Here is a 27,988-nt window from a genome sequence, read left to right as displayed (position 1 = left end):
GCTCTCGTGTTGTAGGGGTTCGGCCACTCGGTGATTCAGCACTCGGCTCGGTTGTTCGGGTCGTCGTTTGTTAGTGTTAGTTCTTAGTTAACTTCTACACTATACTACGAGTACTGGCTAGTGGAACAACACCCGAAGGTGGAGTGGAACAACACCCGAAGGTGGAGAGGAACAACACCCGGAGGTGGAGTGGAACAACACCCGAAGTTAGAGTGGAACAACACCCGAAGGTGGAGTGGAACAATACCCGGAGGTGGAGTGGAACAACACCCGGAGGTGGAGTGGAACAACACCCGGAGGTGGAGTGGAACAACACCCGGAGGTGGAGTGGAACAACACCCGGAGGTGGAGTGGAACAACACCCGGAGGTGGAGTGGAACAACACCCGGAGGTGGAGTGGAACAACGCCGGGAGGTGGAATGAATGTATTAGCCACCGCGCAAAAGGGTAGCTCTCAAAAATTCTTCCCAACTTCTCTACACTCCCGTGTCGGTTGGCGGACCACGAACACACAACTGTACTTAAGCCCGTATGGATGGCTCCCTGCAGTAGCAAGCCTGTCTTTCCCCAACGAAACGGGAATGTTAATGTGTACAGTCGCACAGAGCAATTGAGAATTACTCTGCAATTGTTATGATGACGCTTGCCTGAAATTGCACTGTAACACACACATCACACAGTAATGCAAGCGAACCCAACAGTGTGTATGGATTCACAGGTTGTGACGCTGTTGGGTAGTGGGGCCTTGCTGTATTGTTGTTGCGGTAGTGGGCGTCGCTGTTGTTGGTTTAATGTACGTGATCAATTTGTCACGTTACACCATTACCAAAATGGACTATGTCGATCAATTCCTTCCTGTACCTCCTCCGCAATACTTTTGAGAATTAATCCTATTCCATATTTTTGTCGGCAAGATGTAATTCTAAAAAGGACGACAAAATTCTGATACCCCCCTTAATATATTATTATTGGGGGAAAATTATTTTGGTTTTGTGGCCGGTATTCGATCTGTCAGTAAATGGAAGCTTAAATTCACATAGGCTGAGGGTGTTCTTTGCCGGCAAAGCCGACTGATACGTGGCCATAAAATATTTCCAACTAAAATTGTGGTCAGGAAAGAAACGCGATTATTCCATTTTAGTTCAGAATATAAAAAGTTTGGGGATTTTTTATTTGGTTTTATTTTTTATTTGTTTTGCTGTCATAGGCTGAGGGACTATATAATTCTCTAAGGAAAATTAGCCTATACTTTTTTCTTTTTATTTTTCATTCTGACCTATAATTTTGTTTATAACCTCAGCATTTATGCTATGCCTCATCGAAATAATGGTTTTAGTCCCCAAGTATGTTTGGACGAAATCCGTTTCACACAATTTGGAGTCGATTTAGCGATGTCCGTCCATCTGACTGTCTGTCTGGCTGGCTGGAGCGCACTATAACTCTCGAAAGAATGAATCGATTTGGTCCAAATTTTGGCTTTCGTAATATTTTGTCCAAACTAGTTTATGTTCGAAGATGGGCCATATCGGTCCACTCCCTCGGGTACCTCCCCCAAAAAGTTCAAAATTTTTTGCAAAAATTATGCGCACGATAATTCTCGATTAAACTTGCCGATTTGGTCCATACTTTGCACATTGTAATATTTCTACCAGGCGTAGATCAAGTTCGATTATGGACTTTAACGGTCCACTCCTTCGGATACCCTCCACAAAAATTTCGGAAAAGTGCAGTTTAAGACTTCTTCTCGAATCGTTTGTAACAGATTGTATTCGCCGCTTCAATTACGGCGGTATAAGTTTTTTCAGGAGCAACTCCATACTTCCTGTGAAAATGGCCCAAAAGCTGTAAAAACCCGCTATGGCACCATGTGTAGTGGATGGAGCGCACAATAACTTTCGAACTAATAAACGGATTTGGTCCAAAATTTGACAGTCGTAATATTTTGCGCATAATTAAAACAAGTTTTAAGATGGGCCATATCGGTCCACTCCTTCGTGTACCGCTTACACAAAAGTTCAAAACTTTTCGGTGAAATGGTGCGCACGATAACTTTCGAAGGCAATAATCGATTTGATTCATACTTTTCACATCGTAATATTTCTACGAGACATAGATCCGGCTAGAATATGTACTATATACGTCAACTCCTCCGGAAAGTGCTGTTTACGACCTCCTCTCGAATCGTTTTTATTTTGCTTGCAACATGTTGCGCTCAAAGCCCCTATATTTTTTGACTTGTTTTTTAATGATTTTCCTAACAGGTCCATCAGAGCTATAATCAATGACTTCCACAGTTCTTAATAAACCATTTACTTAGTTGCCAATTTCTTTATATTATTAAAATAAACATTAATTTCCTCGCAATATATTTAATAATTTCAGAGAAATATTTCCCGTGATGTAAAACTTTGATACTGATACTAAAATTTTTTCAAAAAATGTAATTTCAACATTATCCTGAATTAACTGTCAATCACTGATTGAAAATGTTTCTTCTATAAATTGTCCATAATTTTGTTTATTAAGACCTTCAAATTGTTTAAATTTTACGGACTCCGGGGGCCAAAATCATTAGCTCGTAGCGTTAATGGCACACCTTTTTATAAAGCCCATTCACATTTACCTGCCTGAATTTATAAAAAGGATTTTTTACTTTTTTGTTTAACAATGTCATTACACTGCAGATATTATTTGAATTTATTCACTTTCCATTTTTTCACAAAGAGCTTTTTCGGTGTAATAAAGTTTAAATTTATTAAAATGCCACACAAAGGCCAGCTGGATGTGTGTGGAGGTGCTTAAATGCAGTGCTAATTGAATTTTATCATCTGAGGAATTATTAATTTATGCATGTAATGCAGCAACGACTCAGAAGATTTACATTAAAATTTAAACGAACGTGACGGTGATATTTTTTTTCATTGGAGGATAAAAAAAATTCAATAGCTTCACAATTTTTTTTGTGCAATGAAACTGAAATTATTGAATTTTTTGTAAAACAATAAAATTATTAATGCATGTAATTATTGTTTTTGTTGGTTGAAATTCATTAGGTATTCATAAAATAATGCTAATTTCATAAATAAAGTTAAAAATTATATGTTAAAAAATTAATAGTTAAAAATTGTTGTTGAAGGAAGCACCACGAGCCCATTATAAAATAATGCTAATTTCATAAAGTTAAAAATAAAATGTTAAAAAATTAATAGTTAAAAATTGTTGTTGAAGCACCACTTGCCCCATAAAACAGAATTTATGTTTTTTTCACAACAACTAAAATTTAAATTGTCTGAAGGACGTTTTTATACACTCAGCCTTTAGGCTAGAAAGGGTATATACACTTTCATACGGGCAAAATGTGCCTCATCGAAATAATGGGTTTAGACCCCAAGTATGTTTGGACGAAATGTGTTTCAGACAATTTGGAGTCGATTTAGCAATGTACGTCCGTATGTCTGTCTGTCCGTCTGTCTGTCTGGCTGGCTGGTGCGCACGATAACTCTCGAATGGGTAAACCGATTCGGTCAAAAATTTGGCTTTGGTGATATTTTGCCCAAACTTAGTTTAAGTTCGAAGATGGGCTATATCGGTCCACTCCTTCCGGTACCTCCCCCACAAAAGTTCGAAAATTATCGGAAAATTTGTGCGCACGATAACTCTAGTAGGAAGTAACCGATTTGATCCATACTTTCCACATCGTGAAATTTCTACCACACTTAGATGAGGTTCGAATATGGACTCAATCAGTCTACTCCTTCGGGTACCTCCCACACAAAATTTCGGATAAGTTCAGATTAGGACCTGCTCTCGAATCGCTTCGATCTTTGTTGCAACAACTTGTATTACCTGCCCTCCATACGACGGTAAAAATTTCATCAGGGGCAAGTCCATACTTCCTGAGAAAATAGCCTGAAAGATGCAAAAAGCCCCTATGGCACCGTGTGTAGTGGTTGGAGCGCAAGATAACTCTCGAATCGATCTGCCGATTCGGTCCAAAATTTTGCCTTCGTAATATTTTGTCCAAACATAGTTTAAATTCGAAGACAGGCCATATCGATCCACTCCTTCAGGTACCGCCCTCACAAAAGTTCAAAAATATTCGGAAAAAGTGTGCGCACGATAACTCTTGAAGGGAGTGACCGACGTAATCTATACTTTGCACATCCTAATATATCTACCAGATATATATCAGGTTGGAATATGGACTATAGCTGTCTACTCCTTCTGGTACCTCTCACACAAATTTTCGGTCACTTGAATGGGGCAACCAATTTTTTCCAAACTTTGGATCTCCTTATCTATTGTCAAAATTTAGTTTAACTTCTAAAATGGACCTTACCGGACCTCCCTAAGGGTACCTCACCCACAAAAGTTCAACATTTGTGTCTTAGTGCAGTTCATTCCTAATCCAGATTTTTGTCGGCAAGGTCAAATGTCCAAAAAGGGCCACAAAATTCTGAAGAGGCCTTAAATACATTCGATCTGTCCGTAGGTTAAAGTTTCACTTCACATTGGCTGAGGGTATATATCTGTCGGCAAAGCCGACTGACACTTTTTTACTTGTTTAATTAGATTTTAGATACAGTTTATTCCTAGATTTTGATTACATCTAATTAAATTATTTAAAAGCGGTTTATATAATCAAAATTTTTAATTTAACTTTTCACTTAATTGAAGGATATTTGTTTGTTAACAAGAAAGGGTATTTAATTTAATCTTGAAGAATTTAGACAGTTACATACATTTGTCTAAAAACTTGTCGTATATTTCTTAAAACGTTTAATGAATTATTCACAAAGTAAACTTATTAATTGCTGCTACTCCACATTAAAGATACATTTTAATTAATTCCATTAATGTGCAAATCGTCTTGTTCTCTAAAACCACAATCTACAATGAATTCTGGACACTATGTGTGCATTTAAAATTGCTTGTAGATTAACAAGAATAAAATACATTATGGACGTCTGTCCACAAGGGCGTATTACGATTAAACATTTTACTAAATTATTATGAATCATACGCCCACTGAAGCCCCCAACAGACAACTCTAGGCTAAAGACCTTCCTTCTAAAATTTCCCATTAAAATTAAATACTAATGATCACAAAGATGTTAATGTCGGTGACGAGGACATTTAAGTCTTGTCCTTGTCACATTTTGTGGACGGACCATGACACTCTGTAGTCATTACTGTAATAAAATCTCTCAAAAGTTAATTAATTGTAACAATTTGCATAGCAAATTTAACAAAGAAAATGCTTTGAATGTCACAAAAACAAAAATTAGAATTTCTTGGAAATTCCAACACAACAAAATAATGGAAAAATTAGCAACAAAATTATATGAAGCATTACCAAATCGTATTAATAAAAGCACATAAAGATAAACATGGAGGTATCATCGTTTCTTCGTTTTATTTTAAATGTTGACTTCATAATTGAAATTGCCTTCTTATCCATTATTGTTTGCCTTTTATTCAATTACCACTTGTCTTGTTATTCTGGGAAATAAGTCTCGACGTTGTGATGCATTAAAGCAAGCAAGGTTATTGGCGTTAATGCTGTGGAGAAGCTGTTGTTCCATACAATCTATGTGGGGGCAGTTGGTATTTTTAAGAAAAACAAGTAAAAAAGTATCAGTCGACTTTGCCGACAGAGATATACCCTCAGCCAATTTGAATTGAAACGTTCATCTACGGACAGATCGAATGTGTTTAGGGTCTTTTCAGTATTTTTTATATATTTGAACTTGCCGACAAAATTGTGGATTGGGATTAAAGTTTAAAAGTGTTGCGAAAGAGGTTCTTATTTTGGGAGTCATATCTTTTCTATAAATATCGAGGCCACTAGTCATTTTAGTGCGTAATTGTATAACTTTTAGACCACTTGTCAGGAAGCATGGACTTGTCCTCGAAGAACAAAATATCGCTCTAAACAGGACCACAACGAACAGCAACAACATCGGTATACATTTCCAAAGGATCTAGTTAAACTAAATTTTGAGACATTTTAGGAGACCAAAGTTTGGGCCAAATTGGTTGACCCGTTTAAGAGATATCATGCATACCATTTTCACGACATTTTTTAAATATTGGGGGGAAGTACCGGAAGTTTGGACAAAATATGACGAAGGCCAAATTTTGGATCAAATCGACTAAATCTCCAGCCACTACATATGGGGCCATAGGGTTGTTTACGCCTTTCACACTTGTTTTCTCAAGAAGTATGGACTAGCCCCTGAAAATTCTTTAACCGTCGTAATTGTGATTCGAGAGTAGGTCGTAAAGAAAACTTATCTGAAATTTTGTGTGGGAGGTACCCATATCCTTATTCGAACCTGATCAATATCTGGTAGATATATTAGGATGTATAAAGTATGGACCAAATCGGTCAAAATCGGTTCAAGAGTTATCATGCACACCATTTTTCCGAACATTTTTGAACTTTTGTGAGGGAGGTACCTGAAGGAGTGAACCGATATGGCTTATCTTCGAACCTAAACTAATTTTGGACAAAATATTATGATGGCCAAATTTTGGACCGCATCGGCAGATCCGTTCGAGAGATATCTTGCGCTCCAACCACTACACACGGTGTCATTGAGGTATTTTTTGCACCTTTCAGGCTATTTTCTAAGGAAGTATGGACTTGGCCCTGATGAAACTTGTACCGGTCTATGAGGGCTGCAAATACAAATTGTTACAACAAAAATCAAAGTGATTCAAGCGCTGGTCCAAAACTGAAGTTTTTCCCAAATTTTGTATGGGAGGTACTCGAAGGAGTAGACCGATAAAGTCCATATTGGAACCTCATCCATGTCTGGTAGAAATTTTACGATGTGTAAAGTATGGACCAAATTGATTACTAGCTTTAAAAGTTATCGTTCGCACAATTTTTCCAAACATTTTCGAACTTTTGTGGGGGAGGTACCTGAAGAAGTGGACTGATATGACCCATCTTCGAACTTAAACTAAGTTTAGACAAAATATTACGAAGGCCATCTTTCGAACTTAAACTAAGTTTAGACAAAATATTACGAAGGCCATCTTTTAGACCATATCGGTTCATCCGTTCGAGAATTATTGTGCGACAGACGAACATTGCTAAATCGGCTCCAAATTGTATGGCAAACCCTAGCACTCCACTAAAATTCAGCTTTGAGGGAATTTTTATACCCTCAGCGTTTATGCTAACGAGGGTATATACACTTTCATACGGGCAAAATATGCCTCATCGAAATAATAGTTTTACACCCCAAGTATGTTTGGACGAAATGTGTTTCAGACAATTTGGAGTCGATTGAGCCATGTCCGTCCGTCTGTCTGGCTGGCTGGAGCGCACGATAACTCTCGAACGGATCAATCGAATCGATCCAAAATTTGGCTTTCATAATATTTTGTCCAAACTTAGTTTAAGTTCGAAAATGGGTTATATCGGTCCACTCCTTCCGGTACCTCCCCCACAAAAGTTCGAAAATGTTCGGAAAATGTGTACGTACGATAACCCTTGAAGGGAGTAACCGATTTGGTCCATACTTTGCAAATCGTGAAATGTCTACCAGACTTAGTTGAGTTTCCAATATGGACTCAATCAGTCCACTCCTTCGGGTACCTCCCACACAAAATTTGGGATAAGTTCAGTTTATGACCTGCTCTCGAATCGCTTTTAATTGTATTCACTGCCCCCCCATACGGCGGTACAAGTTTCATCAGGGGCAAGTCCACACTTCCTGAGAAAATAGCCTGAAAGTTGCAAAAAAGCCCTATGACACCATGTGAGGTGGTTGGAGCGCAAGATAACTCTCGAACGGATCTGCCGATTCGGTCCAAAATTTGGCCTTTGTAATATTTTGTGCAAACATAGTTTAAGTTCGAAGATAAGCTATATCGGTCCACTCCTTCAGGTACCTCCCCCACAAAAGTTCAAAAATGTTCGGAAATATTGTTCGTATGGTAACTCTTGCAGGGAGTGGCCGAATTGGTCCATACTTTACACATCCTAATATATCTACCAGATATAGATCAGGTTCAAATATGGACTATATTTGTCCACTCCATCCGGTACCTCCCACACAAAATTTCGGATAAGTTCACTTTAAGACCTGCAATCGAATCACTTTGATTTTTTTGCAGCAACTTGCATTCGCTGCCTCAATTACGATGGTAAATTTTTTTTCAGGGGCAAGTCCATACTTCTTGAGCAAACAGCTCGAAGGGTGTAAAAACCCCCTATGGCACCATATGTAATGGCTGGAGATCCACTTCCATAATGGTCAATGTCGATCCATTCCTTTAAGTATCTCATCCGCAAAACTTTTGATCTTAAATCCTAATCAACATTTTTGTCGGTTCATACATCCAATATTTTTAAAACCCCCTAAATACATACGTTTTGTGGGAAAAAATTGTTTCAATATACACAGGCTGAGGGTATATCTCTGTCAGCAAAACTGACTGATACTTTTTTAATTGTTGTTATTGTCTGTCTGTCTGTTTTTGACGGAATAATCACTGCTTTCGATAGTTAATGTGCTCACCAGCCATTTGAGTTGGTCACCTTAGGATTTTTTTTAGATCTTTTGAACCATTTGTAAGGTAGCAAGAACTTGTCCAACCAAAAAACTAAACGATTCTGCATACGTAATTATCTTTAGCCTTCGGTAGGACACGGAATTGCAAAAAAATCCCGACATATAACGCGTCCTGGAGGTAAACCCAGTTTCACTCCACGGGGTTTGGAATTCTTGTTTGTGAATTCCTTGTATGATTGGCGACTACGATTTAAACTAGGTCGGAGGGTCCTATCCACATCATCTGGGTGAAAGTATCAAGGCCTCTGTCTTCTCTTTGACACTGCCTGCTCATGTTAAGACTTCGACTTATAAATATGGCTGCTTCGGATCCCGAGTTGATGTTCCGAAATTGGAACATTGATGCTGCTCAAAAATCTTCACTGCTTATGACAAAAATAAGATCAGCCTGCATCATTCGCCTTTACCGGCATCATTGTGTGGCTTAAATAGCGGAACCACCCTGCCCATTTTTCAATTTTCGGGAATAATTTTGATGGCTAACAATAAGTTTAGGATTTTAAACAGGTATCGAACTCCTGGATCATTCAGCTGTTTTAAGATCTGCATTGAAATACCGTCATGTTCAAGATCTTTGGATGATTTTGCGAAGCTTATAGCATCTGCAACATTACTCATAGTAAACAGTGGTGGCTCTTCCTCAATTGGAAGTGATGGAAAAGGACGTAAAACACTTTTGGTCGCTATCGGGGTGCTCCGTTAATTATAGGTTAAAATGTCCAAAAATAACCAGCCATGCCGAGGTTTCGATAACAACATCACTGTTTACCACAATTCTCTATTAGCAGTTCCATGTTGCAGCTCTTCTGATGCTTTAGCCACATTTTCATTTTAGCTTCATCCGCCAATACCGCCGCCTACTTCCGCTGCAGCAATACTTAAGTCTCCAATTTATCTCTCTGCTACCCGAACATCAGACGAAGTGGACAGCTCTCAGAAACGTTAGGTGGTGAATTCTCTTAATCCTTGTCTTGGAGTCCATGGTTAAGGAGTGTACGGTGCACAGTGTTGCCACGTCCGTACAAAAGTGGGCAAAAATAGAAGGCGTTTACCTAGGTTGATGAATTTTCGCACAAGTACTTAGGTTCCAGGAATGAAAAATTATCAACTTTTGTCTATATCGGTTCAGATTTGGATATAGCACCCATATATATATTTCAAGATTTGGCTACAACTCATACAATTTTGATCGAATAGCCTTCAAATTTAATATGTGTTATTTTCTTAGGCCCACGAAATCGGTTCAGTTTTGGACCGATTTGCCGATTTTGCTATAACTCGGGCAATTTACATCGAATAGCCTTCAGATTTTATATGCGATTTTTTCTTAGGCCCCTGAGAAGTTTCGCCTATTTTCGCAAAAATCGGTTCAGATTTGGATATAGCTCCCATATATATCTTTCCCCGATTTTTCTATAAATCGCTCAATTTTTGATGAATAGCCTTCAAATTTAACATGGGTTTTCTTAGGCCCTTTTTCAGTTTCACCGATTTTGACAAAAAAATCATCGTATTATTCCTTCCAGATATAGTTTTTGTTCGAATATTGACTATATCGGTCCACTCCTCCCACACAAAATTCGGAAAAAGTAAATTATAAGATCTCATCTCGAATCGTTTTGAAATATTTTTCAGCAGGTTATCCTTGCGGTCCTTTTTATTTATATTCCTCCTTACTTTCTTTACAATATTTCCTAAAATAATTGCTAAAATAATTTGTTACAAAAAAAAAACAAAAACAACAATTTTGTCTTTATCAACACTAATTGCTTTTCCAGTTTCTTGCCATTACAATCCTCCATCTACTAACCTGTCACTTAGTGAGTCAGAAAGTTCCTAAATAATCCATAAAAATTGAAAATTGTTTTCTCAACAGCACATCAATGAATTTTAACACAGAAAAAAGCAACAGAGGAAAAGAAAATAAAAAGGAAGTTAAAAAAAACCAAATAACCTAACCTAACAAAGAAAGAAAGAGAACCACTCCACAGAGTTGGAAGCGGGAAACACACGTGAAAACATGTAAACATACCAAATTCAATCAATTGTTTGTATGTATGAATGTGGACAAAAAAAAAACATGTGTATGTTTGTATATCTTCCAGTGCTTTGTATTTTGACACCATCCTTACCATAATCCACAATTACTGACGTCTGTTACTGGCATTATGTCCAATGCGATTGATGAACAGAGTAAGTAGTCATAGCAGCAGCAGCTACCATTCACGCCGTAGATGACAATATCCGGCACTTGATATGACTTTGAGACTATTGTTGAAAACTTTCTAATTGTTTCTTAAACGTCAATTGTTGGTTGACGATTGAAGTGCAAATGTGTGAGAGAATGACGACAATAAGTAGTTTTTTGTTCTTTTTGTGACTTGCCATTCACAAGGAGGATGCCAGTCAGTCATCTCCCATCACTACCAACACTTGTCACACAATACCCTGGAAAGAGGATCAGGATTCGGAAAGAAAAAAATGCAATGTTGCTTCACTTTGACGTTCATGTTTAATCGTATTTAAGTTTTAAGTACGTATTTCCTATACGAGCGACGTCAATAGCAGGTGTGTACGTGTGTGTGATGTGGAGTGTTTGTTGGCTGAAATTTGTGGTGCCACATTCAATTGTGCGAAAAGTCAACTACTTCAAGGTACTATTGCGCTGTTTGGTTTTCTTTTTCTTTTGTATTTTAAACGCATTTTTCACTGTGAAAATGTTAACAAAAAAAAAAATGAAAATTTAATATTTAAAATTTGTTCCAATTAAAAAATATTACCCATTCAGAATGTTAATGGATCGATTTTTTCACATATCAAAGGACGCTGGCCGTTTCAGCTTTTAGCTTTTTACACCTTTTTTATATATTTTACTCACAAAAGTTTAAATTTTGTGAACCGGTATCTTCGTGTAGTGTACGTTTTGTGCGTTGATAATATTATGTTGGTATCTGTGATGTTTAATTCCAGATCCAAAAATTGACCTCATCGTGAATGTATGTAAGGAAGACATGTCAGTTTGAACAAACGACGCAACTTTTTTTAAATTGTGCGAAAAAAAATTTACAGAAATTTACATTTTTTTCTCTCTTAACATGTTTGAATATTTGTTTATTAAGTGTAAACAACTTAAGAACTTAAACAGGACCCTTCTATGCTCAATTAAATAAAAAGTCTTTTTTTAGATTCTTTGGTGAACATTTTGCACTTCATTTACAAACAAAGCTACACACACACATTCACAACTATATATACATGTGAAACCTAAATGTTACGGATAACTGATTTTATTGGGCATATCGAAAAAAGGTCTTATTTCTTAAGCAATGGAGGTTATTCAAAAATGTATGCAGCGGATGAGAAAACAGTATAAGTAAGGCAACCAAAGAATAGAAAATTAAAAGTGGGCTTGGCAGACAGCTAAGTAACCTAAGTTTCCTAATGTATCCCTAATTTTTGTATAATCGAATAAAATCCTTAATCTTTCCTATCGTTACGAATATAACAATTTGATTGAATTTAGAAGAAGTTTCGTTAATTTCAAAAATTTATTTCAGTTAGTATTGCAACAACAACTACTGTATAGGATTTACTTCAATTTTGAAAATATCACTTAGTCTCAATTTGTGTTTATTTTGTTTATTTTATTATTGTTATAATATCTCACTCTCTTTATTTGTTTTAAGCATTCAGTTGTAGCTTGCATTGTGACGTCATTCATTATTACCCCTTCTACTCTTGCCTATTTATTTCCCTGCCCCATTAGTTGTTTACATTTGTTCACGTACGCAGTTTTGGTAAAATACAATTTAACATAAATTATTAACACATTAATCTAAACAGTATTTATGTTATCATATTAAATAGTTGATAGTGTAAACCTGCACTAATTGCCCAATTACCCATCACCGTCATCACTGCGTATGTGAACGTTTAGTTGTGCCATCACTAGCACAAATTGTAATTATCTTTCTTTCGCTCTCAAATCAAAACAAACTCTCCACTAGTGCAGACTTTTGATCGTCCAAAGGAACAGAGGTTTTTATACCCTCAGCCTTTAGGCTAAAGAGGGTATTTACACTTTGATACGACCAAAAATGTGCCTCATCGAAATAATGGTTTTAGACCCCAAGTATGTTTGTACGATATTTGTTTCAGACAATTTTGAGTAGATCTAGCAATGTCCGTCCGTCTGTCTGTCTGTCTGTCTGGCTGGCTGGTGCGCACGATAACTCTCGAACGGATCAATCGATTCGGTTCAAATTTTGGGTATCGAAATATTTTGTCCAGATTCGATTTAAGTTCGAAGATGGGCCGTATAGTTCCACTCCTTCAGGTACCTCCCCCCAAATGTTCAAAAATTGTCGCAAAACTTGTGCGCACGATAACTCTTGTAGGGAATAACCGATTTGGTCCATACTCTGCACATCGTGTAATTTCTACCAAACTTAGATGAGGTTCCAATATGGACTCAATCGGTCCACTCCTTCGGGTACTTCCCACACAAAATTTCGGAAAAGTTCGGTTTAGGACCTGGTCTCGAATCTCTTTGATTTTTGTTTACGCAAGTTGTATTCGCTGTCAACTATACGACGCTGTAAGTTTCATTAAGGGCAAGTCCATACTTCCTGAGAAAATAGCCTGAAAGTTACAAAAAACCCTATGACACCGTGTGTAGTGGTTGGAGCGCAAGATAACTTTCGAACGGATCTGCCGATTCGGTCCAAAAATTGGCTTTCGTAATATTTTGTCCAAACTTAGTTCAAGTTCAAAGATGGATTATATCGGTCCACTCCTTCCGGTACCTCCCCCACAAAAGTTCGAAAATGTTCGGAAAATTTGTGCGTACGATATCTCTTGAAGGGAGTAACCGATTTGGTCCATACTTTGCACATTATGGAATTTCTACCAGACTTAGATGAGGTTCCAATATGGACTCAATCGGTCCACTCCTTCGGGTACCTCCCACACAAAATTTCGGAAAGGTTCAGTTTAGGACCTGCTCTCGAATCGCCATGGTTTTTGTTGTAACATCTTGTATTCACTCTCCCCTATACGAAGGTACAAGCTTCCTCAGGGGCAAGTCCATACTTCCTGAAAAAATATTGTTTCCAAACTTAGTTTAAGTTCGTAGATAAGCCATATCGGTCCACTCCTTCAGGTACCTACCCCACAAAAGTTCAAAAATATTCGGAAAAATTGTGCGTACGATAACTCTTGATGGGAGTGACCGATTTGGTCCATACTTTACACATTCTCATAATGTCTACCAGATTAGATCAGGTTCGAATATGGACTATATTGACCATTCCATCCCGTACCTCCCACACAAGATTTTTGATAAGTTCACTTTAAGTCCTGCTATTGAATCACTTTGATTTTTGTTGAAGCAACTTACATTCGCTGCCTCAATCACGATGGTAAAAGTTGTTTCAGGGTCAAGTCCATACTTCTTGAGAAAACAGCCCGTAGGGTGTTAAAACACCCTATGGCACCCCCATGGTCTATGTCGCTCCATTCCTTTAAGTACCTTTTCCTCAAAATTTTTGAACTTTAATCCTAATCAACATTTTTGTGGGTTCATACGACCAAAATTTTGAAACCCCCTAAATACATAAGTTTTTTGTGAAAAAAGTGTTTCAATTTGCACAGGCTGAGGGTATATCTCTGTCGGCTCAGCTGACTGATACTTTCTTACTTGTTTGTTTACCTTTTGTATTCTAATTATTCAGAGACAAAGTAAAAGTAGAAGTAACAAGTGAAGTGAAACAATAAGCAAAGGCAAAGGGCCAGTATTAGAAACATAAAGTCTATTATTGTAAAATTAAAATTGTTAAAGTGAAGTCATAGGCAAAGGGCCAGTTAAAACGAAAAGAAATAGAAATAAAACCTTTGTGAACCGATAATTGTTATTGAAATAATTAAAACAAATTGTGGAGAATTGAAATAAAACTAAAATAAACATAAACTCCAACTTAAAATCAAAAGTGTTTTTTCCTACCCCAGCTGGGAAATAAATTGTGCATAACTTGAAATAGAGCAGTGTTTGTTGTTCCTGTTGGGAGCCGCATAGAGCGTGTTGTTTTTGTTCCTGTTGGGAGTAGCAATTACCCGAGTGAGGCAGTGAAAGATTTAGCCAGTGGAGTTTGATAGAATTGAGTGGCCGCCATAACAGCAGGACCAGGCGCTTTGGTTGGGATATTAGTGTGCCGTAGATGGTTAGTGTTTTGCACATTGACAACATTCATTCGCCTCTTTGTATACGAGTATGTATATATGTGCATCTGGATCTCGTCTGAACATTGGAGAACATCTTAGACGAAGGATGCTAGAGCATTCTATGCATAAGCGAGTGATTCTAAATAGGGGAGAGTAGCAGGTGGGCGAATCTGTTGCAAATTATACCGCGAATTAAAATTGTCAGCAGTAAAGAAGTAAAGTGTAAACTCACAGCCTGTTTTTGTAAAGAGTTTTTGCCCATTCGTTCGTCGATTTCATGAACGAAGACACAATTTGGTTTTCATAGCGGTTGTCGTTTGTATTCGTGTGACAAACAAATGAAAGCTTTTTATTTTCGTAATTTTTTTGGTTTTCGTAACAAAATCAGACGAACGAATACGTCAAAAATAAACGAATGGAAAATACCCATCGTTTTGAATGAAAATTAAATAATTTGAGTAATAAATGGTACGAAACACTCGAAAACTGAAAGGGAATGCAATTTTATTTATTTCCATAGAAGCACACGCGTATATGTATGTACATCCGTTTCTTCATATTATCGCAATTATTTTTGGACAAATTTGATTACATTTTGTTCTTATTTATTGTTTGTCATCTGTTTATCGGGGTTGCCATTAAGTAACACATTTTACGTGCAGATGCCTATGCAAAATTCACAAAATAAGTATCATGAAAACCCTGAAATATAAAAGCTTTTATGAAATAGACGAAAGCTTTTAGATAAAAACGAATGGTTCGTAAAATTTTACAAGAACCAAATTTTGAACGTTTTCGTTTTAGTGCGAGCGGTTCGTGTGACAGACAAGCATTCTTACAAAAACACGCTGTAAGTGAACTAAAATCTTGTGTGGATAACTGAAGTGAAGTCAATAAAGCATTGTTGGATCGTAATCTAAAACGAGCCCCCGTTTTATTTGGTACAAATCGTATCATGCAAAATAACGCCTATACGGAGTTAAATTAAACCTTAATTCCATAAAAAGACTTCTCTTTTATCAATGAGTACACCTCGTACTCGCTAAATGATATTGAACCTGCTTGAAATTGGCATATCGTTCGGCTCATGCCAAACAATTTTTACAGATATTTTAAGCATTAAACATGCTCAATTTTTGAGCAAAAACAAACTCGCATGAACATCGCCCGAAGCTGTTAAACATCGTCAACGGCGATCCAGACGAATCAAGGATGTATGACAATGACATTGAAACCAAAGCCCAATCATCCTAATGGAAACGTGCAGAAAAGCCAAGACCCAAAAGAAGCACGTCAAGTTCGGTAAAATGTGACTGCAATGGCCACGTCTGTCTGATTGGAGGGCACCATAACTCTCATATATAGCAACAGATTCGGTCCAAAATTTGACATTTGTAAGTGAAGATGACCTATATCGGTCTATTACTGATGTACCCAATTATAGTACTTTACATATAAATACATCAGTAAGAATTTCCGAAATCTCCTCCTAAAATTTCAAAAATTGCTGCTAACCGCTTTACACAACAACAAATTATTCAAAATTCTATACAATTTAGTGTTTTTATAGTATTCATTTTCAAACAACATATCCATATCTTAAAACAACATACCAACAGTGACTCTAAGAACACATTTTAGAATTCCAGCTCTGTTCCTACACCCGATACAACATATAGAACGTTACACCCCAATACTCACCCTAACTCCAAAAAAAGAAACAGATTCCAGCTTTGTCCCTACACCCAACAACAAATCGAATACCATTTAGTAATTATCGTATAAAATATAATATATAAAATAATAACAGTAATCTTAATTTCAAATTCCCGGATTCCAGCGCTATCCGTTCAACCAAATCCAAATTTGTACCAAATTTAGTACTTTTCGTACCCATTTTCCAAACATATCTGAATCATATACTTTGACAGTAATCTTAATTCCAAATTTCTGTAGGCCTATTCTGTAACTTTTAACAACTATCGATATTGTTTAAATTTCTTTTGTTTTTGTAACAACTACAAAACAAAGAAATGAAATCGTTGTTAAAAAGTTGTTAAAAAATTACTGAATAGAGGGACAGCTCTATTCGTACACCCAAATCCAAATTGTACCAAATTTAGTACTGTTTGTACCCATAAGTACGAATTTTAAAAACTACATCAATCCTACACTTCAACAATAATCTCAATTCCAAATTTCAGGATTCCAGATTATAAATCCCCATTGTAGCACATTTAGTACTATTTAGTACTTTTCGTACCCATAAGTACGAATTACCAAAACTACCTCAATCTTACACTCCAACAGAAATCTGAATTCCACATATCAGGATTCCAGCTCTATACGTTCACCAAAATCCCCATTTTAAAAAATTTAGTACCATTTAATTTAGTTTCCAAAACTACTTTAGTCCTACACTCCAACTGTAATCTTAATTCGAAATTTCGAGATTCCAGCTCTATCCGTTCACCCAAATCCCCATCGTTCCAAATTTAGTACCATTTAGAACTTTTCGTTCCCATAAGTACGAATTTCCGAAACTACCTCAATCCTACTCTAGGTACCACCGCGGTGCAATGGTATGCACACCAGCCTTGCACGCTGAAGGTCGGTGGTTCGATTCCCAGCCAGGCAACATAAAATTTTCAACGATGGCAAAATACCCCTCAGTAATGTTGGCGACATTTCCTGAGTATTTCAGTCATGTAAAACTTCTCTACAAGTGGTGTCTTAAGACACGCCGTTCCGACTCGGCGATAAACAGCAGGTCCCATATCATTGAGCTAATATGAGTCGGAGTGCTTCCATTAATATGAGAGAAGTCTCCCTTGTCCCGTTTGGGATGTTTGTGGAACAATTACCACAATCCTACACTCCAACAGAAATCTCAATTCAAAATTTCAGGATTCCAGCTCTATCCGTTCACCCAAATCCCTATTGTACCAAAGTACTTTTCGGACTCTATGTACGAATTTCCAGAACTACCCTATTCCTACACTCTGACAGTAATCTCAATTGCAAATTTCAGGATTCCAGCTCTATCCGTTCACCCAAATCCAAAGTGTACTAAATTTTGTACTATTTGTACACTCATTTCCAAAACCCCTTTAGTACATCTTCGTTACTCTTCATCAGTGACCCTCAGTCCAAATTTGAAGAATCCAGCTCTATCCGTTCACCCAAATCCAAATTGTACTAAATTTAGTACTTTTCGTAATCTCAATTACGAATTTCAGGATTCCATCTCTATAATTTCGCAAAAATCCCCATTGTACCAAATGTAGTACTTTTCGTACCCATAAGTACGAATTTCCAAAACTACCTCAATCCTACACTCTACCAAAACTACCTCCATATCTCAATCCTAAGTTCCTACAGTGATCCACATTTCAGGATTCCAACTCTATCCATTCACCCAAATCCAAATTGTACCATATTTAGTACCATTCAGTAGTTTTCATACAAATGAGTACACATTTCCAAAACCATCTCCTTGTATAAACCCAACTTCTCAACCTTGATTCTCATTCCAAATTTCAAGCTTCTAGATGGTGCCAAGTTTATTAAATTTTTGTACTTTTTCATACGCTTATAGTTCGAATGTACATATTTATTCTATCAGTAACCCTCATTCCAAATTTCAGAATTCTAACTCTACCGGTTTGCCAAATACAATTATACCATATTTTGTACCTTTTAGGACTTTTCGTACCCTTCTAGTTCGAATATCCAAAAAGCAAGCCAAGAGTGACCCTCACCCAAAATTTCAAGATTCTAGCTTCAATACAACCCCTGGAATCTGAAATGCAAAGTGCCATTCAAATCACCTTGTCCTAATACGCATACCATTTTTTGAATTATTTTATTTTATTTTACATTTAACTGCCCTTATCTCCATCATAAAAATCACATTTTTCATTTTCGTTCATTTAAATGCACGTCAATCGTTAGCTATCATTCGTCCATTGACAACTTCATTATATTTTCCCACAGAGATTCTTCGTATCCATATAAATGTCAATGAACGTCAATCAAAATGTAAAGTTCATTTTCGTATACATCAATTATATCGCCGGCATTGGGATAAATAAAAGACATGACAGTGAAAAATAGCATAAGGGACGTGAAAAAAAGGATATTTGGGTTTGGAGTAATAGTCATAGTAAAAAATTTGAATAAAAATTGGTTAAATATATGAGAAATAAGATAGAATATACAGGAAAAAGTGTTGGATTTATCATGGTTGGTTTCATCTGATGTGAAAGCAATAAGGTGATGTGACATCTATGGTTGTGGATTAAAATATAACATATATCTACAGTACAAATATGAACATGCTGAATAGCACCGGCGAATTTTTCACCCTGGCGTACGTACACCAAAATTCGCGAATTTAGTATCAAGTTTGGCAGAAAGTCTGGAAGAAGAAGGTCTGCAAGAAACAACCCGTAGGCTTTTTTCAAAAAAAAAAAAAAAAAATCAAAATATTCGTTTATGCTGTTCAATGATAATTTTGACAAATTAAGGCAATACAGCTCTGAAGATAAGAAAGTAAGTAGAAGTACGACAGGGAGACTGAAAGTCTTATACAGAATAACAAAACAAATTGCAGGAAATAACAAATGCAACGCAAATTTCTTTCCGAACGGGAAATTGGCCTTGTTGATTTCGGCTTTCAACTCTTTTTTCCGTTCAATGTGTTCCCATGTTGTGTCTCAAATCCATGGTTTATTGTCTTTTTTGGTATAGACAATTTTATTTATTGATGCCTCAGTGAACGCAGATGCTATCTTTTTGATATATTCTTCAATTTCTTCATACTCTGATAGGTTGTTGACTTTTTCCTTCAGTCTGTCCGTGAAGTTGTTGCAGGTATCGTGGGTTTTGAGTTTTGTTTTGTCTAATGATCTTCTCAAACTTTTGCTGGTACGAATAACAGATCAATGTTTTAATCGTATATCAGCTACAATCAGGTGATGATCGCTCGCAACGTCTGCTCCTCTCTTGTTTCTCACATCGAGCAGGGATCCTCTCCAAATCCTGCTGATGGCAATATGATCTATCAGATTCTCAGTTACCCGATCGGGAGAAACCCATGATACTTTGTGAATTTGTTTGTGCGGGAAAAGCGTTCCGCCTAATACAAGGTTGAAGTTGTCACATACTTCCAGTAGCAGCTCTCCATTTTCGGACAGATGACCAAGTCCATGTTTGCCCATAACATTTTCCCGGTTGCAGTTATCGCCACAACCTGTGCATTGAAATCACCCATTAGAATTTTGATGTCGTTAACAACATTCGAGAGTTCGATATAAAGACGTGATTTGCATTCCATGTCGTCGAATTCGGTGCTTGCATATCATTGAATCCATGATATGGGCCTTGCCTTTGTCTTAAGTCTGACGACAATTATTCTATCTGTGTATTGTTTCCACTCAATTAGAGCTCTTTTGGAAAGGAGGACTCCAACGCTCGGGGATGGTCGGTAGGTTTTCCCGATCACACAAATTTTGATCCACCGATAGTGTTAATTTCCCCACTCTTCGGCCATCTCACTGAACTCTTTTTCAATCTCCGCCAGTTTCGATGGTTCCAACATTGTGCGTACACTCCATGAGCCTATTCGTATCTTTTGCTTTATTCCAATGGTCGTCATCGATTTTGATATTCATATGTAACGGTTTCAGTAATCAATTTGAATTCGTATGGGTAGATGATTGGTCAAATGCATCCTAGACTGGGGCTGGGGCTGCCAGCTATGCCACCAGTCTGGAGAACGTCGCTCGTATTAGCTTCCACTACATAATTATTAAGTGGTTCCCAGGGAATACCACGCGGAGGCCATTGCTGCTGCCATGTGACCAAATTATTGATCTACGAGTCGACTTGGCTTGCCTTATTAAGGATTGTGGGAACACTTTAACTTCTGGTTATTTGGAATGTAAGTCTTAAAAAGGGTTGCTTTAACCACTTTACCTTATGCAACCCCGGATCAATTATCATCACTTAATACTTTGTCTAAACTTAGTTAATGTTCGAAAATGGACCATATCGAGAAACTCCTTAGGGTACCTCCTCATCCTTAGGGTACCTCATTATATCGGTCTACTCGTTTGAGTACATCCCACATAGTTCAAGACCTCCTTTCAAATCGTTCGTTAGCCCAAACATTGCATATCAAAATAAATCTGCGTATCATAGAAACATTTTGAAGATGGTGATTATTGGTCCACTTTGTTTGCTAAAATGGTACGTGTGATATATCGCAAACGGAGCAACCGAATTGGTCCAAACTACTGAAAGGCATATCTATCGAAAGCTATGACCCCCGAAATAAAATCCACTTAGTAGTCCGGTTCATTCCTTCAGGTACCTCCTCCGCACCTTTAATTTAAATCGATATTTTTATAGGCAAGTTCATAACACCAAAAAGCCACAAACCCCCTTAGATACTAGGGATACGTAAAATCGATTTCGTTTAATCGATTATTAGCCATACCAATTATAAAAGTCGTAGTCGACTATTGATTGTGCGAAAACCGTATAATCGATCAATCTAATCGATTTTCGAAAGACGGAGTCAACTATTAGTCGTAGTCGACCATTAGCCGTAATCATTTATTATTCGGAGTCGACTATTAATAGTAGTCGACTAGTAGTCGTAGTTGACTATTTGGTGTGCTAAAACCGCGTAATCGATGGTACTTTTTATATCCTTAGCATTTATGCTAACGAGGGTATATGAGTAAAGGACAACAAAATTTAGTTTCCATGAAGCCAAGGTTTGTACTATTAAAATACGCGAACTATTGTAGTTTACCCATAACTATGACTATTACTAGATCAAATTAAGTGTTTTTGAACAAAGCTCAAAAATTTCGCAAACAAATTTAATTTGCGTGGAAGTTATGAATAAACATAGGCAAAAACTCGTTGAAGCTATTGAGGTTTTTTACATTGCTATTCGATTGCTGGTTAAACAATTCAAATGACGGACATATGTCCAAAGTAAAAGTAGAAGAATACAAAACGAAGATTACACTTCTTATGTACCACTTTTCAAAGTTTCCACTGCATCCACCTTTTATGGATGCTGATATTTTGAAGCCGGATTTTAGGTGTTTTTGTATTTTAGCCTACACAGCATCACAGTAATCTACTGGAAAGGCCAAAATTTAGTGCGATATTTTTTCTAAAAAAATATTTTTTTGGTTACAGCATTTACAATATCCTTTTGAGTGTGCGATATTTTAGTTTTTCGGTGGTCCGGATACTATAAATCATAGATCGTGAAAATCCATCCACTAGATCGGCGAAAACGGCTACTACAAAAATTGAAAAATTTGCGAAAAATGTTTCTGAAAATATCGCGGATTAATTCGTGTTTTCTGTGGAGCGTTTCCTTCTCAGTTAAGAAACCGACACATCAATCACGTTATTGCGGAAACAGAGGTTTAAAAAGTGAACTGTGTAATGCTACATCCACGGTTCTTGATGGATTTTATTAAAATAGGTTTAGATCCATGTATTCTTTCACGGTTGATAGTAAAATCGGATGCGCATAATAAGTGTGTGCACTTTGTGCAAATTATTAGTGTTATACAATTGTTTGAACACTAAACTGCAGACGATGCTACATCGCCGCCGACAAAGTAAATCTTGGTAAATGTTTACAAATGAAATGAAAACAATTCGTTGTATCGGGAAACCGCATGCGCATGAAGTGATTTTGAGAATTTCGCGATTTACACGCATTTTAAAATTTATATAACCCGATACAGTTTTCCTTCAAAATCATTTCCCATTGAAAGGTACTCAAAATTTATATGAACATCTTCCCTATCTTCCTCAAAATGTTAGCGTGCATTCGGGAAGTGATTACAATGATAAATGTGCGATTTCGCGTGAATTTTACCTAAAATGGATGAATAACTCCCACCTAGTTTTGCTATATTTTCTTCAACTAACTTACAAAATAAATTTGAAAAAATATTCTTTAGAAATATTTTTGAAAAATATTCTCGAAGTATAAAGGTGAACCAAGAAAAAACTTAAATGAGAAGTTTTTCTTTGGCAACCTCACACAACACTACGAAAGTCTTTTTTTTTTTTGTTCACCTTTATACTTCGATCTGATGATTGATGTTTGGGTATAAAAAGTTTTTTGTTGAAGAAGTTATTGAAAAATAACAAACAAGAAGCAAGGGAACTGGTGAGATTCTGTGGCGAGGATCGAAACTAGTCTTGCCTGCCTTACCCCTTCGCGAACAATGCCAAAACTTCTCCACAAATAAATAAGTTGTTTTAAATATTAAAACAACAACAATGGATTAAGCCACACTATTTTGATAAATCAAAATTGTAAAAGCTATCCCAATAAAAAACGCCACCAATGTTCAATTTATAACTTTTTCACTAAAGTTATGGGACCTCAGTAATTAATTATATAGTATGTAGGAATCCATTAATTTACATTGTTTCTCAATATAATGAGCAGCGCTTTTTTTAAGATTTTTTCTTATTATCAGAATTGAAACCGCTATAACTTTTACGCACAATAACCGAAATTAGTATCTCGAACGGATTTGAAAATGGGAATTTTTTCTCAATCCATGTACCAAAAATCTTTCGTGTAGCTTAAAAAATTTAAATTTTTATTCGATGGAAAAATAAAAAATTTTGTCTTTCCTCATATATGGTAACATGGGGCGCCTTCGCCACGTTTTTTACAAAATGTTCTCATATCGACACCATTAAAGTTTTTCCAAATATTATTTTTGGTAAGAATATGAGCATGTCTTGACTATAAGTTTTGATATATAAATGATTATAATTTTGTTTTTAAAATATTATTTTTGAGCATTTACAAAATGTCTAAAAAGTGGCGAAGCCTCCCCACCCATGGGGTAGCTTCGCCATCGGCATAGGACATATATCAACGGACTCTAAATATTGCATTTACCATACTTCCTCCCCAAATATCAACATTATGCATAAAAGGAACATGCTTTCTATTTAATAATCAAAAATGATTCTAAAATTTACAAAAAGAAATATATTCTAGCCGTTAATTGAAGTAGGTACCTTGAATTTAGGCATAAAAATGAAATTTTTGCCAAATTAGATAGGTTTACCACAATATTTGATTTCAACTTCACATTATAGCGTGGTATATCAATAGCATAAACAATTTAAGTTAAACCTGACATATTTCTCACATTAACCCACAACACCCCTATCATGGCGTAGCCGCCCCACCCCCTACATAGTTCATAATATGAATATATTGACATTTATAATTACTTTTATCATGCAAATTATTTGGATTTATATTCTTCAGTAGTTGTCTATTAACGGTATAAAATATAATTTTGATATCACAAAAGTTATACAAGATATCACAAAATATACCTACCATAAATATTTTTCGCAATACCCCAAAAACATGAAACCGCGTGCATCAGCAATCATATATTTGATAGAAATGCCAATTTTTGGGAAATGAAAAATCTTCGTTAAACTCACAATTTTCCCTTTAACGGCATTTCTGTAGCAGTTATAATTATCAAGAAAATCGGTACTGGCGAAGGTGCCCCAGTGGCGAAGCCGCCCCATGTTACCATATACTTTCATATGGGCAAAATGTGTCTCATTAAAATAATGGTTTTAGACCCCAAGTATGTTTGGACGAAATCCGTTTCAGCCAATTTGGAGTTGATTTTGTCACGTCCAACGTCTGTCTGCCTTGCTGGCTTGTGCGCACGATTTGGTCCAAAATTTGACGTTAGTAATATTTTATCTAAACTTAGTTTAAGTTCGAAGATGACCCAAATCGGTCTACTCCTTCAGATACCTCCCCCCACAAAAGTTTGAAAATGCTCGGAAAAATTGTAACCGATTTTGTCCACATTTTGCACACAGTGAAATTTCTACCAGACATAGATGAGGTCCCGATAAGAACTCTATCCGTCCACTTCTTCGGGTAACTCCTACATAAAATTTCGGAAAAGTCCAGTTTAAGATCTGCTCTTAAATCGCTTTGATTTATGTTGCAGCAACTTGTATTTGCTGCCCTCATTACAACGGTAAAAGTTTTATCAGGAGCAAACCCATATGGTATCATATGTAGTGGTTGGAGCGCACGATAACTCTCGAACGGATCAGCCGATTCAGTCTAACATTTGGCGTTCATAATATTTTTTCCAAACCACATTTTAGGTATGGTAATATTTTGTCCAAACTTAGTTTAAGTTCGAAGATGGGCCAAATCCTCCTTCCGGGACCTCCCCCACAAAAGTTCAAAATAACTCTCGAAGGGAGCAATTGATTTGGTCTAAACTTCGCACATCGTATTATTCCTTTCAGATATATATCGGGTTCGAATATGTCCACTCCTTCGGGTACCTCCCACACAAAATTCGGATAGAGTGAAGTTCAAGAGCTCCTCTGGGATCGTTCTGAAATTTTCTTCAGTATGTTGTCCTTGCTGCTCCCATACTTCTTGAGATATTGACCTAAAAGCTCCAAGAAACCCTGACGGCACCAACCAAAATGGGAAATCTGCAAGATAGTTCTCGCTGCCTCCATTACGACAGTACACTTTTTTTAGAGGCAAGTCCATACTTCCTGAGAAAAAAATCTCTATGGCACCATGTGTAGTGGCTGGAGCACACGACAACTATCGCACGGATAACCCGAATCGGTCCAACTTTTTGCTTTGAATCCCTTTGATTTTTGTTATGATAATTTGTATTCGCTTTCCCCATTACCATAATACATGTTATTTCAGAGCTAAAAAAAAACCTGCCGGCACCAACTTAACTGGGTAGTACGTAAAATAACCCTCGAAGGGAGGAACCGATTTGGTCGGAACATTGTACATCGTATTATATAGACGTCAGAAGTATTGTGTGTTACTTATTTTCTTTAGGTCCGAGGCTGAGGATATATCTCTGTCGGTCAAGCGGACTGATACGTTTTTACTTGTTCCTTCGGGCTTCGTGGTACTAATGACAACAGTGTTGCCCTACCTCTAAGTCGCCTTCTTCTCTTCAATAGCCTTATGACACTCCTGATTGGTAGTAATTTTAGGTGACGGGACAAAGAGTGCCGTCTTCCAGCATGTGGGCCAGTTGAGCGGAGTGGGCTTGTGCTATTGTTGTGTTTGCAGCTTTTCGACATCGCACTTTTGCCGCAACATTTAAGCGAGTGCGTACCTTGGCTGCTTCAAGGAAAATGTGGGAATAGATAGAAGTACGCTCCTCGAATCGATAGGACAAGAGTGTCTTCCGTCTATCATAACATGGTCGATCATGGTCATGGATGTCCACTTGTGTATATCAAGGTTTTGGAACCTGGCGCTGCTCAGTTTCAGCTGCAAAATTGATCAGTCTCATTACGTTGTCGTATGTTACCTCATGAAGGCTAAACTTTCTAACCGCGGGACCAAAGCGTTTAGCATTAAAGTCTCCTGTCACATGCTCTTTCAAGGCGCTCGTATAATATATACTTGGTCTGTTCATCTCCCTTATCCCTTTTGGTACCTTCAGGTACCTCCCCCACAAATGTTCAAAGATGTTCGGAAAAATTGTGCGCAATATAACTGTTGAAGGGAGTGGCCGATTTAGTCCATACTTTACACATCCAAATATATCTACCAGATATAGATCTGGTTCGAATATGGACTTTATTTGTCCACTCCTTCGGGTACCTATCACACAAAATTTCGGATCAGTTCACTTTAAGACCTGCTTCTGAATCGCTTTGATTTTTGTTGAAGCAACTTGCATTCGCCGCCTCAATTACGACGGTTAAAATTTTTTTAAGGGCAAGTCCATACTTCTTGAGAAAACAGCCCGAAAGGTGTAAAAACCGCCTATGGCATTATATGTAGTGGCTGCAGAGCACGATAACTCTCGAACTGATCAACCGATTTGGTTCAAAATTTGGCCTTGGTCCAAACTTCAGTTTCAGTTCGAAGATGGGCAAGACCGGTCCACAGCTTCCGCCGGTACTTCCCTCAATATTTAAAAAAATGTCACTGAAATGGTATGCACTATGCCTCTTGAACGAGTCAACCAATTTGGTCCAAACTTTGGAACTCCTAACATATTGTCCAAATTTAGTTAAACCTCTATCGGTCTTCTCCTTAGGATACCTCCCCTACAAAAGTTCAACATTTGTGTCCATGTGCAGTTTAGGGTCATTTCATTTGGAAATGCATACCGATGCTGTTCGATATGGTCCTGTTTACAGCGATATTAAGTTTTCTGGTCCAAAATTTATACGATGACCCACTGAAATGACAAGTGGCCGCGATATCTATCGAAAAGATATGACTCCCAAAATAAGATCCACATCGATATAGGACTAGGTCGGTCCATTCCTTTAAGTACCTCCTCCGCAACACTTTTGAACTTTAATCCTAATCCACATTTTTGTCGGCAAGGTCAAATGTTCAAAAAGTGTTTCAATTCACATGGGCTGAGGGTATATCTCTGTTGTTGTTGTAGCAGCATTTAAACCTACGTAGACGCTTACGAGAGGGACCAAGGTAAGCCCTGAGCTTTGCCATGGTAAAGCCAGGCAGGGTCGTTGCTCGGAATCTGCCATCCCCGACGTCAAAAAAATTTCTTTAATTCACATGACTAAATTGCTGCTATTTTTCAACCATTAACTCACAAAAAACCTACAATATGTCTTTTTACTTATCCTATAATTACCTTTGTCCACAATTGAACAAATCACCGTATTCACGTGTCCTATAAGTGTCGCTCACTTAAAAACCAAAAGGAGCTTAACTACCAAAAACCAAAATCATTTATAATGATAGTAATAATCCTTTCAATGTTGGTGGTAATTTCCACACCGCTCCACTAAAAACAGCGACAGACATTTGATTATGTTTTCCGGTTTCGCCTTGTTGCTGGTGTCACATTCACATGGTGGTCACTTTTAATTTCATTATTCCGAATACAAACAATCACACACACACCACACTCACATACACAGAACAATTTTTAACGGAAATGAAACTAATCAATGTGTGTATGAACACATTGTCGATGGTTTTAAGTTGTTGAGCGGGTAAACTATACGTGTATGTGTGCATACCATATGCCACAATAATGTTTTCCAAAAACAAACAAAGGGGGAAACGGAAAAGAACACGAAAT

The 27,988-nt window shown here is 37.1% G+C and overlaps 1 protein-coding gene across 1 annotated transcript in view; it reads left to right on the top strand.

The window, feature by feature from the left end:
• The window catches only part of LOC141401852 (IDLSRF-like peptide), a 362,518-nt gene that overhangs the window by 277,770 nt on the left and 56,760 nt on the right, over window positions 1-27,988 (top strand). The window lies entirely within an intron of this gene.

This window comes from Musca autumnalis, unplaced genomic scaffold (genome assembly GCF_047663935.1).
Source record: "Musca autumnalis isolate F117 unplaced genomic scaffold, ASM4766393v1 scaffold_1, whole genome shotgun sequence".
NCBI lineage: Eukaryota > Metazoa > Arthropoda > Insecta > Diptera > Muscidae > Musca > Musca autumnalis.
This window is presented reverse-complemented; position numbering and strand designations above follow the sequence as displayed.